Source organism: Triticum aestivum, chromosome 4D, assembly GCF_018294505.1.
Source record: "Triticum aestivum cultivar Chinese Spring chromosome 4D, IWGSC CS RefSeq v2.1, whole genome shotgun sequence".
Taxonomy (NCBI): Eukaryota; Viridiplantae; Streptophyta; class Magnoliopsida; order Poales; family Poaceae; genus Triticum; species Triticum aestivum.
In genome coordinates, this window is record NC_057805.1 from 207,941,072 (window position 1) to 207,955,642 (window position 14,571).

At 43.3% G+C, this 14,571-nt stretch overlaps 2 long non-coding RNA genes across 2 annotated transcripts; both read right to left on the reverse strand.

The window, feature by feature from the left end:
* Nucleotides 1-8,544: 8,544 nt before the first annotated feature.
* LOC123097285 (uncharacterized) lies at nt 8,545-12,161 on the reverse strand. The gene is made up of 3 exons (XR_006446971.1): nt 10,977-12,161; nt 10,415-10,519; nt 8,545-8,914 (listed from the first exon to the last, which is right to left on the reverse strand). It is a non-coding gene; the product is annotated as an uncharacterized lncRNA (long non-coding RNA).
* Nucleotides 12,162-12,244: 83 nt separating this feature from the next.
* LOC123097286 (uncharacterized) lies at nt 12,245-12,995 on the reverse strand. Its single transcript, XR_006446972.1, has 3 exons — nt 12,810-12,995; nt 12,453-12,547; nt 12,245-12,358 (listed from the first exon to the last, which is right to left on the reverse strand). It is a non-coding gene; the product is annotated as an uncharacterized lncRNA (long non-coding RNA).
* Nucleotides 12,996-14,571: the final 1,576 nt, after the last annotated feature.

A 14,571-nucleotide genomic window follows, 5' to 3' on the forward strand; every position in this document is an offset into this window, starting at 1 on the left:
TCCAACATGGATCGCCAAACCTCCCATAAATATCCAGACCAGACGGTCCGGACACTTTTAGCCATCCAACGACAGCTCCTAAATTATCTGGACCGGTCCGGACATCTGAGATCCCGCAGACAGACACCAAACTGGGGGAGTTCGAACGTCCGCCACGGTGGACTCCGACAACGGAACCACCCAAAACCTCTCTCTCGTCGCATCCGCTTTGTTGGAGATATGCTCTAGAGGCAATCATGTATGATGATATTTCCTAATGTGTTCATGAATCAATATAGTCGTGAACAATATCAATGATGCATGTCGGCAAGTACCTGACTTTTGTGTGAGATCTTACATTCTATGATACATTCTTAATAGTCCCTAGTAAGAAAGACATGTGTGGACTCACATCGAACTAGACCGGCATGCAACATAGTGGATGGCTTAGTCTCACTAGCCATGTAGCATTGGATGCTAGCCGGATTGCGTGGACCTGGTCAGATATGGCATATGAGGCCATCTATAGTAGACCTGACTTGGACTCATATGGTTGTTAGATCGGACAAACCTAACCATGAGATGCAGCGACTGGTCATCTGTTAGTCTCTAGTTTGACATGTGTTGTGTGTCCTAGACTTCAGGTCAGCGCATGGACTCAGGATGGTGACTGGCCTGCTTCGGACTGATCAAATGTTGCTTTGTAACTTGGTAGTTATAGAAGTCGGGTTCAAGCTTGTCTATTTCCATGTCATGAGGCATGAAGTAAGATGGGATTTGCTTCTCCGGACTAGGAGATATACTCTAGGGCCCTTGTGTGATCCAATCTGGATAAACATGGCCATGCGACATGAATCTTTCCCTAATAATAAAGCACGCATTGAGTCTGCCGGGTTCACCGTCGCGTCCTTTTTACACAAAGGTCCCTGTAGTTTTTAGGAATTGAACCCGCAGTCCCTTTGTAAATTGATCCAAGAAAATGTTTTGGATTTACAAATTAACCCTGTATCTATCTGTATTCAATCCACGATCCTTTCTTCCAACAATTATCCCCTCGCTCGAGCGCTAACCCTTCTCGGCCCCAAGACGCTCGCCCTGGTCGCCGCCGCCGGCCTCCATTGCATCGCCTTGATGCCCAATGCCCGAATCTCGCAGCCCTCCACCAAATGAAAGCCGCCCGCCACCACTAGACCGTTGCTTCCGCGCTGATCTTCTCTCCCAGAGGCGCCACCATCTCCGAGCCGCCGTGGATCTCGTGCTGATGGGACTGACCGCCTTCGTGGCCCGGGCTAGCTTGCCAGCCGCTGCCGGAGACCCAAATCCCCGAGCTCTATGAGTCATGATGGGAATGGGTCGGGTTGGCCCGCCGGGTCACTGACCCGGCCCAAAAATTCGAGGCCAATGGGCCAAGTGGGTTGGCCTCAAATGATATACGGGTCAGTGAAGCCGGCGCCGTGAGACCCGATGGGTCAGACGGGTCAACCCATTGGCAGTAGATACTATACACACGTATTGTTAAGTTACTTGTATCCACCGACGTAGCTACCGTGGCCAGTCCTGCCTAAAGCATTTTTTAACATATGCAAAAAGTCCAATTTTTGAGCAACCAGCTGAATGCACTGAGAGATTATTCCTCTGGTTAGCTGAATGCATTAGACATTTAGCGTTCGCAGTCTGAATGCCCAGCCTACTGCAACCCACTCCACCGGAAGACAAGACAACACCTACGCACCTCACATCCAACATTGTATATCTATTCAAAATATCCCCTAAAAAATCTATTCAAAATAACTTAGTAACTAATGCCTGGTAGCATTGAAGCAGTATGCTTCAGAAAGTTTTTAGGTCCTCCTTTAGAATGGCCAGCCCTGCTATTTCTTTGTAAACAGAGATGTAAGTGTGAATTCGCTGGATTTTGGGTCGGCCTCATGTGCCCAACGGGTTGGTGAGGCCACAAATTTCTGATGAAATGGGCCGACCCATGGCCTCACATATTGACCTTGGGGCCACTGGGCCAGGTCCAAGGCCAGGTCTGGGTCGGTCCATTCCCATCTTGATCTACGAGCTAGCTAGCCGTTCTAGACGCCTCACCTAAAAACCTCTCCATCCCCCTGAGCGGTTGAGCCCCGCAGCCACCTCACCATCCGCCGTTGGGGCCGAGTGCGCAGGCGGACGGAGACGAGGATAGCGCGTATAGTGGAGGTGTTCCAGGGACGATGAGGAGTTCCAACAAATGGAAGAAGAGGCGGCACTCCCCGACAACCTCCTTCGTGGAATCCTCAAACGCCTCGACCCGCGCAAGGCGGCGAGCCTTCCCCCACCGGCTCTTCCTCCTGCACCTTGACGTTGGCCACTTCCCTGGCGATGCACCAGTCGAGATCATGGACACATTCACGGCCGCAACACATCCATGTATCCTCCTCCGGTCGGGTGCAAATGCGATTGCAAGGTTGCTATCGAGGCCTCCTCATCTTCTGCATGTCGGTCCTCAAGGGAGCATATATACTCATTGCTTCTCATTCCATATTTGTTCATTACGTTTATTTGCTAAATTGATGCTCATGATTGACTAATTGTGGTTGGAATTTCAGAATCATTTGCATCTCTTTGTTATCAATTTTTGTTGCAACTGTTCTGCCTGCAAGCAGGGATTCTTGGCTGCCCCCACATCCTTCTCCTAGCCACGTCCAGGCAGGGAAACAGTCACCCTGCGGCAATGATAGGGCCCGTTCGGAAGTGCTCCCGCTTCCCAAATGAGCCAGCTTCTCGTGGAGCCAGCGCTGGCTAGCTTCTCGCGGGAGCAGGCGGGCGTTCGGCAGCAGAGTAAACAATTTGTGGCACTGTAGCTTCGAGGAAAATGATTCGTGGCGCTGTAGCTTCGAGGAAAACGCTTCGCCAGGCACTTCGGGAGGGCATTCCACGTAATATCGAGCAACTCCTGCTTCTCGTATTCGCGGAGCTGGTCCGACGTTGCTTCTGAAATTTGCACGCAGTCCAGCTAGTTCTCCAGGAGCTGGCTTCTTGAAGCCCTCGCGTTCGGCCAGCTCCTCGCCCGCTTCCAGAGAAGCGCGGAGCTGGAGCACTTCCGAACGGGGCCTAAGTTGATTCAAGCCGGCTCCTTGCAATGGTGAAGCTGTGATGTGGGATGGTGCCATGGCAGTGGTACTCCAGCCCAATGGCAAGATGCAGGAAGGACCGCTCAATATTTCCTCAGGTTTAATCTTCTTTCTCAATTCCACGGGTTCCCATTGGTTAGTATGTGGTGGTTAACAGATGGAATTACGTGATGCTTAGAATCAATGGATTACCTTGCATGGTTGGAATCTGAATGTGCTTAGCCAGATTGATCATTTGTGTACGTACTAGATTTGTCAGATCACACACGGGCATTTATATAGTCGTGAAGCATGTTGCTTTCTTCAAGTGATTGCGTTAAGAATAGGGAAATAATAATGTATACTGCTAAGTTAAGTGACTGGTCCTGTTAAAGAGAGAGGAGGCATGCTGGCCATATTCTGAGACTGATACAAGGTGGGTGGGTGTAGTTAGGATTATAATGTTAATCTGTTGACACATCAAACAAAATAGATTATAATGTTAATCTGTTGCTGCTGCCCTTTATACAGAAGTGAAATATGTTAATCTGCTTCTGCTGCTACACAAAGAAAAGTGCAGTGGAGTAGCTACTGCTCCGCTCTAGAAACAGAGCATGCAGCCAAACAGAGATGTAGTATATAGAGACAGACACTGAAATAAATGATGGCTGAGACAAAATCCATGTACTGAATAAACTTACCAACTTACCACTGAAAGGATCTAGAATAGATCGCTGAAACAAAGGGCTCCTGCAGCCCGACTCCCAATTGCAACAGGCTATGCATGCCCCAAGATTTGATATATGATTGACTTTTTTTGTGTCGACTGGATTCTTTTGTGTTGTTATTACAACCATCAGTGGAGATTTAAAAAAAAAAGTGGATTGGTAAGACCAAGTTTGAATTATCATATTTAATGGGTCATAATTTTTTATTCCAAAAGAAGATGTTACATAAAAATACATGATTGATTTGATAAATTTAGATGTTACCAAAGGTCATGCATGTCGCTGTTGCATGCAACTGATTTTCCTTTGTTTGCACTGCTATATAATGAATGTAACTGATTTGCCCCCCTCGGATCTACCCCTGTTTCAGTTTGTTTTTTCTGAAAATTAGTGCTACTTCTGATTGCTCACAATTTCATTTTGGATGATATGATACAAGCCCCTATTTCAGTTTATTTTTTCTGAAAAATTATTGTTACTAGCCAAGGTTTGAACCATGAAATTTCATGTTGCTGACAACATATACTTGAACATGTTGGCTTCAACTTGGTTACAGTAATTCTTGGGCATGATGCTGGAGTAATTCTTGAAGTTTCATGTATTCTGCTCTTTCTTCAGTTATCAATTAGCTTAATTGCATATACATGAATAGATATGCTTGCTGCACCTAGCAAAATAGGATTAGGTGGTGTATTAAGTGGAGTGGATTTAATTGGTTTTGACATTTCTGTAATATACTGTATTCGTCAACTTTGCAGCCTTCGTCTCTGTCGACTTCGCCGCAAGGCCATCTGCCATCACCTCCGCCGACTTGGACGGAAGACCATCAGCTATTGCCTAGACCTACTTTGCCGCAGGTACTTTTGAAGCATCTGATGGGTCTCGTCTCTTTGTCAATTCGTCAGTTTACTGTAGCCAATATAGTTGTTGCCGACAGTAGACTACATTTGACTGACAAGCAACACATGCCCTCCTACATATATGGATTATGTTTGTACTGGACAGCAGCAGACTAAATTCGTAAAAGAAGATGTATGTGATAAGTTCACAGATTAAAAAAATACAGGATGCTACAGTGACCACATTGTATGAATATGTTTGTTTAAAAACAAGCTAGCGTGTGTGTTCATTCCTATATTTTTTGTTATGTATGTTAGTTGATTTTATTTACAGAAATTTACAAAAAAGAGTGATGAGGACATCAATACCATTGTTACACCCACAGCCCCTACTACAACATATACTGGACCAATTACTAGAGCTCGCGCACGCCAATTAAATTATCAGGTACTTTTGTTTCTTGGTAATGATTCTAATGTTCATGAGAATATGATGCTGCCTAAATTGGATACATTTGTTTTGCTTACAAATGAAGGGCCTGGCATGGATAAGAGGGATGAACATTGGAGCAAGAACAAGCATGGAGTTGATGGCATGCGCAAGGGGAACAAGAACGGAGTTACAAGTGATGATTTCAGGACTTTTAAGCCACCATAATGAGTGCATGAAGCCTTGGACGAAATATACAAGATGCCACTTCATAAACTTCATCCAGAGGCTATTCACCTTATTATTGGGCCAGGCCCATGTAATTTCAAAATACATAAGCATAGGCTGTTTTTAGAGTCCGTATGTGTGGGGAAACAAGAGATAGGGTTGGTTTCGGACCCCTTCCCCAAAGGCCACGAAATTCCCCCCTCTTCCCCCATATATACAGCCCTTAGGGCACCGTTTAGACTTTGGGTTTTGTTTAGATTAAAAGTTCGCCATAGCTGCAACTTCGCGTACTTCGTTTGTGTTCAACGACCAGACAAAGGCGTCACAGAACCCCACCTTCATTAATAAAGCTTTCCTCTTTTATTCGCAATATCCAGATTGCAATCTCAGTTTCTTGCTTGTTCTTCGTTTGCTCGCAGGGAATAGACCCTCGTGGTCAGGTTGATTGTGCTCCGGCGTGGTCAGTAACCCCTCGGAAGTTGGTTTAGCGATTGCTAAGGCGCGACGTCTTCGCACGATCGTAGTCGGATCGTCAAAGTCGACTCCCACAGAACACGATTGCTATCTCATCGAAACATCGGGACACCTTTGCCTCTATCAAAGAGTTTACTGATGTTCAATGGACTCCAAAAATTAACAGTACAGACTTGCCTCTGCTCCTGGAGGTAATTACCCAGTCACTGAAAGCTTCCTCTGTTGATGTTGCTTCTTTAGGTAGAGACTTGGCCAAATGGGGATCTGCAATTTGGATATGGGGATCCTCGATTTCTTTTTTGCGGTAACCAAAAATTATTTAGAAAATATTTATTGGCTGCCAAGAAATTTCCTTTGATAAATAATCTACAATCAGAAAACTAAGAGTATGTTATTCTTCTAATACATGTCCTGTTATCCACGTAGCAGATCCATCATGTTTCTGCAATGTCACATCCACGCTCAAGCTAGAATGCAGATAGAGGATTGGACTTTCAGTATACCGCATAAGTAGAGATGTGTCATGCTATTCAATCATGGTTTGGAGAGGTTAAACTTCATAGTTAGGTTTTTCGGTATGCTCGGAGATAATAAAACTTGATGATGCCTCTTACAACGCACTGCTGATATGACAGATCGAGGGAAAGAATTCAAGAAGATATTGCTAAAATGAGGACCATTTTAATTGCTATTTCCTTTGCAAAAATCCACTCTTGAGCTTTCCGCCAATCAACTTCTTCCTTTGTGTATGACTTAACCTTCATTTCCTACTGATGCAGATGTAATTTTGCTTCAGGGTTGGCCATAGCGGTTCTTCGGAGCCACTAGGCATCAATTGACAGTGAAGAAACTGTTTCTATTAGTCCCTTTGATTTTCTTCTGCTTGGGGAGTTCCTACATGTATTAGTTCTTTAGGACTCACCTTCCTGCAGATAGGTGTTCACATGCTTCATGCTTTTAAGTATCTGTTTTCACGGGATAATTCAGTCCCTATGTTTCTTGAGAGGATAGGACTAACTGAAAAATACTATATGGCTCACAACATGAAGAAGCATGCAGTAATTTATAAGTTTTGCTGTTTGCTAAACTCCGGTTCTGATTCGAAACATACGTACATTATTTTCTGAGTTCGCCTTACTTGGTCAGATTATAAACTGATGCATTTATAAGATACATGTTCAAGCTGAAGAGTTAAATGTATTAAAGTTTAAGAAATGAGTAAACTGTATTATATTTCACCTCAGCTTGGACTCAGGGGGTTGTTAAAACATAGGCTTTATCGTTTTAACTCTACGTATGCAACTACAGCCATTTTCACTTGCTTTTGCTGTGCTATTCTTGACAGCAGACTAAGATGGTTAGTTTCCAAAGTTCTTGGATAAATTAGGAAGATATTGTTACTCTTTTTGCACTTGTTGGACTGTCTTATACTGCTAACAGAGCCCTGCCGATGTTGTTCTTAACTTAGTGTACCTATAAATTGTTCTCCGAGACTGACTAAGCAGTCTTCATTATCATAAATGGTGTTCATTTGGTCTGTATATACAATTGCTTGATGTTGTTCGCAAAAAATAAATAAGTAAAGTTCTGATGGTGGTTTTGTGGTATGTATACTATCAATCTGTGTGAAGTATGTATAATTAGATCACACCATCACCATCTGTATGAAAGTTCCTATGTTAGTGTCGTCTACTGGTCATGTATGGTCAGTGTTTGTGCGCGACCAGAGGTGCAGATGAAGATCTCATTTGACCCGCTGCTCCCCATCACCGACTCACAGAAGGACTAAGTGTTTGCTCTGCAGTGAACCCGTTGCAACGCACGGGCACATTTAGTAGTTACTCCCTCTGTTCTTTTATGTAAGGTGTATTATTTTCGACACGATGACCAAGGCACATAATTATAGACATGTTAGGACGAAGTTACCCTTGGCCAATTTATTGGTTAGTGGCAAGTAAATCAGTTACTATAGGAAAGTAAGAGATACATGCAATCGACAGAGAGATAGTTTCCTTCTTTTACTACAAGGAGAGATACGGATAATCAGGAGAGAGATACTTTCTTTATTTCTGGAGGGCTAACAAGGGAATTATGAGGAATTAGAAGAAATGCACCTTACATTCTGGAATTTTATCTAAAAACAAATACACCTTATATATAGGAACGGAGGGAGTATAAGATAAATCAATTCAGAGGTCGGTTTCACGTGACAAGAAAAAGGTCGACTCAAACAAGGATGACCGATTCACCTTGAGCCCAACAACTTATATTGTGAGGCAAAAGGAGCAAAAGTGTCACATGTTGTACAGGTTCGTCAAACCAGTCATTCACTTGGAGGTTGGTACGTTTTGATGGAAGCAGCAAGGTGAAGCACAAAGAGGCATTCATCGTCAACTCCGCCTCTTCGCGCTTGCCATTAGTAGAGCTGGATTTTTAGTTGTTTTTATTGTTAGTTTTCTATGCAAAATAAAAAATTAAATGAATGAAATATCTATGTCGCCTTTTATTTGATAATAACTCCGGTTGTGTGGCCTCCGTCCGGCCAGCTATCCGTAGACACTAGATCGGCAACGCGCCTTGGCGCGAGGGTGCCGGTCCAACCGACATGGCCAAGCGGTGGAAGATCAAACCACATGATGCATTAGCAAAAAGTATTAGAAAGAAAGCGTGATGCACAACTGATTTTTTTGTTCAAGGGAAAGAATAAATATTCCAAGTTCAACAAAGTGATGAGGTTATAAAAACTAACCCGCCCCAGAAGTAATGCAACATCAAGTTCAATGCAGTAATGAGAATACAAAAGCTAATTAGCTGACATTAAGTTCAGTAACACGAGCAGGAACATAAGAGAGCAAAAGCCAACAGTGGCAATGGAGGCGATAAAACTACGAAGCCATAGTTACGCATACTAATAGATAGCTTGGTTCAACTGCCTCCATGAGTGCCATTCCATATGAATCTGGTGTGAATAGTTTGTAAGATAGATGACCACATAATGGTTTTGTATAAAAAATGCACTTGTGATTTCCTTCTAAAGCATATGTACAGTGAACGATGGTGTCCCCTTCTAATCTTGAAGGCGAACCAATTGGTATTGTGGCCCTCTTATCCGTAGGAAAATGTTCCAGAGTAGGAGTAGGCCTGGAAATGAGCGACGAAAAATAATTAGTGTATTTTTGAGTGACATTCGCAAACATGACTTCATTTCTTAATCATGAAATACAGAAAACTTTGTTGATCCCGTTATAAAACACGATTTATCAAGAAGAGTATGCCCAGCTTTCAATTTGAGACCTCTTGAGCAAATATATTAGCAACACTAGCATGAGAATTATATATCTTTAGGAATTTCAATGATGGTGATGCCTACACCACATGAACTAAATTATAGTGGTAGAATAGGACCAGTGTATTTTTGCTAATAATGAGACTTCTTTCTGTTAAAGGTGCTAAACACCTGTTGTTAATAAATAACAGTCCTGTACTCGAAAAGACTTTTAATGTCTTCCATTAAAATCATCACTAAGAAGGCTAGGTTGAGATACAAATTTTGAAGTACACAATATAACAGAAATACAAAACATGATATGAAACATTAATTTCTGATATGTGATGGAAAACACTAATTTAGAAGATATGAGCTAAAAAACCTGGCAATGGCTTTGGTGGTCAACAAACCAAGACTAATGTCTAAAACAACCATGGACACAGAAAGACAAATCACGAACCAAGTGTCTTAATTCGATGCAAATTTAAAGACTCTTATATTGTATCCATATGAATCCATTTTTAGATGACAAACAACAAACCATGGCAATAGAATACTACCTCTGTATCAAAATATAAGACATTTGTGAGGCTTAGATTGAGCCTAAAAAACATCTTATTTATGATACTGAGGGAGTAGTAAGCAATGACCATAGGGCAGGGAATAGCAACAGCCATTCCTTGTTCTAAGTCATGGAAGCATCAACTGACAAATTTGTATGCTACTCTGGCCCAATTGACAAACAAGAACACAGTTTTCTGCTGTTAAGTGAACCTATTCCGGCTAGCCATGGCTGGGTCTGCTGCTATTCAGTCAAAGCCACCTGGAAGTTGTGTTTTTCGATTTTAGTTCAAATGGATCTATCTGATTTCCTTTAAAAGAATTTCCAGTTCAATTCCTATGTTTTTATTTTACATTTGGCATTGTGCTTACTAACATGACATACCCAGCCATGAAACAGCAAACAAATGAGCCCACTTTTTGCATGATGACAACCGTTGAATTGGCAATGTTCTTGACAATAATTGCATCGGCTTGCAGAAGGTACAAATAAGAATTGTTTGATATTGTATAGATAAAACATGGGTACACCATTTTCATGGACCAATAAAACCTACAATGTGTTGCCTATTTCCATAAAAAAAAGGAGAAGTTATCCATTCTAGTGCACACAAGCGTTACATACACCACTTGACTAAATACAAAATGGAAGAGCATAAAATCTGCAGCTGTAAGAGAAATAATATGGGCACGTGCCTTTCTTTTGATATCAAACAAATATCACATATCATAGGGCAGTTATAAGAGAATGCATCAAGCTTAAACAGGAAGTTTGAGATGACAGCGCCGCTACACACTGTATATACACATACCTTCACTGTCGACTGATGTATATCAGGTTGTTGTTGCTCGGCCCTTTCACAGTGTGGCTAGCTCGACCGGTTGGCTTTTTGGCAGGGCAGTATTTCCCTCAAAATCTAATCATACAAAAAGCCAAACAAATTTCACACATCGCATCATTGTCATAAGAACATGCACATAGGTTAAATTAAGAAGTCAAAGACAAATGGAATTTAGAATCCATATTTTTAGAACAGCCAACCATTATTTGTAAGACAGTGCATGCACTTTTGTGCCACAAACCATTCTTATAATGTTGAGGGAGACATATAAAATTAGTTGCCACATACTCAGACCTGAACAAACTAATAAATGAATACCAATGACATTGCTCAGAAATTCTTCGAGATCATCACAATTATTTCAGTGCTCACATGAACCTACCAAATGTGGTGGTCAACATTTGCATCATTCAGAACATAAACAGTCAAGTTCGATTGATACCTAATATTTACATAGATCAGCGTGGATGCGAGGCCATCTAGCTCAGCTCTAAAGTCTACTGCAAGCACAATTTGCAAATATTTATATTACCAGGTCTACGATCTGTAGCCCCATATCCAAGCCCGTGAAGGTCAGGGCTAGCCTAATCGATATCTCCTCACCCCTGGCCGTGGCCACAGGAGAAACATACATAGATCAGGTTGCCACTGTCATCTTCCTCCCTAAGCCACTGTAGTCCTCTTCTTCACCAAGACGCCGCCGCCAATGCCGTGCCATGGTACCAGAGATGGAAACATTCAGATTCGGTAGCAGGCATGGCTCAAGATAATGAACAATCCCAGAAATCAATGAAAGTTAGGTGTCACTTACTCGATCAAAACAAACAGAACTAAATGCACAAAACACATGAAGTAGATAATAATATAGTTAATCTGACAGGACCTAACACGAAAGCCTAACAATCTTGATATGCCACATGTTTGGACACCTTCATATCAATCTAGTATAATATGCAGTCCATAAGAGCTTCAGTTTGGAACAACATAAATTAGCATTTTGCGGTAAAGCATGGCATAGATATAAATAGGTTCAGTACATAGTAGTTGATCCAAACAATAACAAAAGGCAGTGGAATCAGTTATGCCAACACAATTGACAGAGTTGAAACATAGTGCACAAAGCAATTATGTTAAAGATGACTCGACTATACATTCATACCTAACATCAACCTGTTTAGTCATGGAAGGAAGCATCACATTTATATACACGCCAAGGGCAACCTAATTTGAGAGAACATGCATGTATTGAACTCTGCCTCGAAATAATATATGGAGTTAATTACACATGCACCGATTTAAGCTATCTCTTTTCCAGATTATATAGGATATTTTAACTGCTTGCAAAGAATCCTGTGAAATAATACAAAGAAGATATGCTATATCAACGGAGGTAGAAATTAAGTAAAACCGTAAGAGTATACTCATAGTCTCATATATTTATGATTTATTAGTGCCGAATACAATAATAGTCCAAGCAGATACCGTTTAATCTCTACACATCATAAAGTAAAAGCCAGGAAAAAACCTATGAAAGGTATACAATATGGAGAGAAACGACCTTGACATCTAAGCGAGACAGGGATCATGTGTAGGTGCCACCTCCGAGTGTTGCCTCATTCTTAGGACAATTTCGATCTGGATAACAGAAGGCAATCAAGTAGATACAATAGTTGGGAGACCCGCAGCTAGAGAAGTCCACCCTCTCGCCCTTATGCTTCCTGCAGAGCAACAACAAAAATAAATGGTCATGGGGATGTTGCTGTTACTGCTGCCGGAAGCAAGAGGCAAAGATTGCCGTGGGCTTGCCTGAACTTGCTGCGGACCTTGCCCTTCTCCTTGTAGACGAAGGTGACGAACCCAAACATGTGGTTCTGCTGGTAGGGGATGCGCACATCGTGGACAGGACCGCAGATGCTGCGGTTCAGAGGACGAGCACGGTTAATCCCGGCGAGACTTCGAGGCAGAGCAGAGGTAGGACTGTGGTGTGTGAGCAAGCACGGTGATGTACCTGAAGTAGTTGGAGATGTCATCCTCGTGGAAGGTGCTGTCCGCCGGGAAGATGAGGTATATCTGTCGAGACGCCGGGTTCATCAGCTCCCCATTCTACAAATAAAAAAGAACAATAAGCTCGCTCACAAAGGGAACAAGTATTATTGATTATAACTCACTCTGGAAAAAACAATGAGTGATAAATTCGCCCTAAACCGGAACCATTTATTACCATGAGCCAATGCTGAACAATACATAGCAACACTAAGCTTTCTACTGGGAAACATTAAGCACATTCCACATCAACTGAGCACAAAGCAACACATGGATTGCACTGAATATCAAAGGAGGAGGTGGAGTAGAACGGGTGGCTCACCAGTGCACCAGCAGATCCACGTACCACCAAACAGAATAACTAAAGATGGGGGCGCTTGATTGATTTGCATCGAAGACCCGAGTCTGAACCACCAACAATGAGCAGAGGGTAGATTTTCTTCTGTTGCTCGTACATCTAACAAATATATAAACAAATTCAGGACCACGTTCTGCGACAGCACGGCCGTCATTTGCGTGAGACTGCACCTACATATCCAAGTCAGATTCCTACATGAGCTTTCTTAGGTACATAACTGAACAAAGATAATGCTTCCACTGTTAGTGCTGCAGGTAAATCCTGACTGGATGGTGGCATTTATACCATTGTTCAGACGTCAGTTAATCACAAGGGTTGATAGAATAAAATCCATTATCGTTGCAGCAGCCGATACAATCGATTTATAATATAGAACAGATGGAGCAAGCAAAGAACGACCAACAAAATACACATATGCATACATCACAGCCACGAGTAACAAATGTTTTTACCCAAAAACATTGATATAGTTACTTGGACAAATTACAGTTCAATTAGCAACAAATGTTTCTACCCAACAATTGTGAAGGACACTTGACATTGTAGTTACCCTTTTAATACATAAATCAACTGGTCACATCTGTTCATAGGCACCTATCCAGAGAGATACATATTTCATTCTCAGAAAAGAGCATATGCACATGATCATTTGTCGTTGAGTACTTTTATTGCAGAGAATTATAAACCCAAAAAAATGTGCACTTTTGAAACCACATAATCTGTTTAGGGCAATCTGACTTTTAATGACCTGATCTAATATATCCGGATGTAGCCCAGAGAGAAAGAGAGCAGATCGAGAAGGGCAAAGAGGGGGAGAGGTTACCAAACCTGGATGAATGGACGCAGAGCTGCCGACCGCGATCTCCTCTTCCTCCCCCACCACCCTCTCTGCTTCCTATTCTTTATGTTGTTTCTCACCTGGGCGGCACACCACCATCAGGGACAGCGGCGGCGCGACGACAGGGGTGTGCGATGGCGGCGCGACAACGCTCATCCTCCTGCCCAGTCCCGATGGGGAGGAGGAGGGAGGTGACCCACGAGCTGGGCGGCGCGAGCTGCTGGTAGCCGGGCTGTCCAACGGCCACCGTGGCCCCCTCCTGCCGGCGGCGGAGGCGGCACGCCACCCAGAGCAGCGGGAGGAAGACCGCCAGGAACCCCGCGCCACCAAACTCGGGCTGAGCTCCGGGAGGCGAAGGAGATGACGACGGCGGGGCAGGGAGGCCGGCGCGGGTTAGGGTTTGGAGGGAGAGAGAGAGGCGGGGCGGGAGGGAGAGAGAGAGGCGCGCGGGGGAAGCGCGAGTGCGGGAGGGAGGAGGCGGCTAGGTCATCCCACGGCAGCGGCACCCTTTTTATACCCAAGTACGCGAAATGACCGAAATACCCTCGACGGGGCAGCGAAATTACAGGCGGTGGCACAAACGAGAGGGAACTATGCATTGTAGCAGTGTCTGTTTTTGATCCGGCGGCCCAGATCATCCGGAAGGGAGATCCGACGGTCAAAATCGCATCAAAAAATCGAGCCAACGGCCGAGAGTCGCTAAGCTATGAGAAGCCTCATGTTCTCCCTAGATACTTATATCAGGATGTTCAAACATGCCACCAAACATTCGTCCATTTGGTGATCCACGTTGGAATTGCCCACACTACCAAGTCTACGGACCAGCCGGCTATCCACAGAAATGTAAAAATGTGACAGCGAACATTCGTACATTCGGTGAATTGCCCA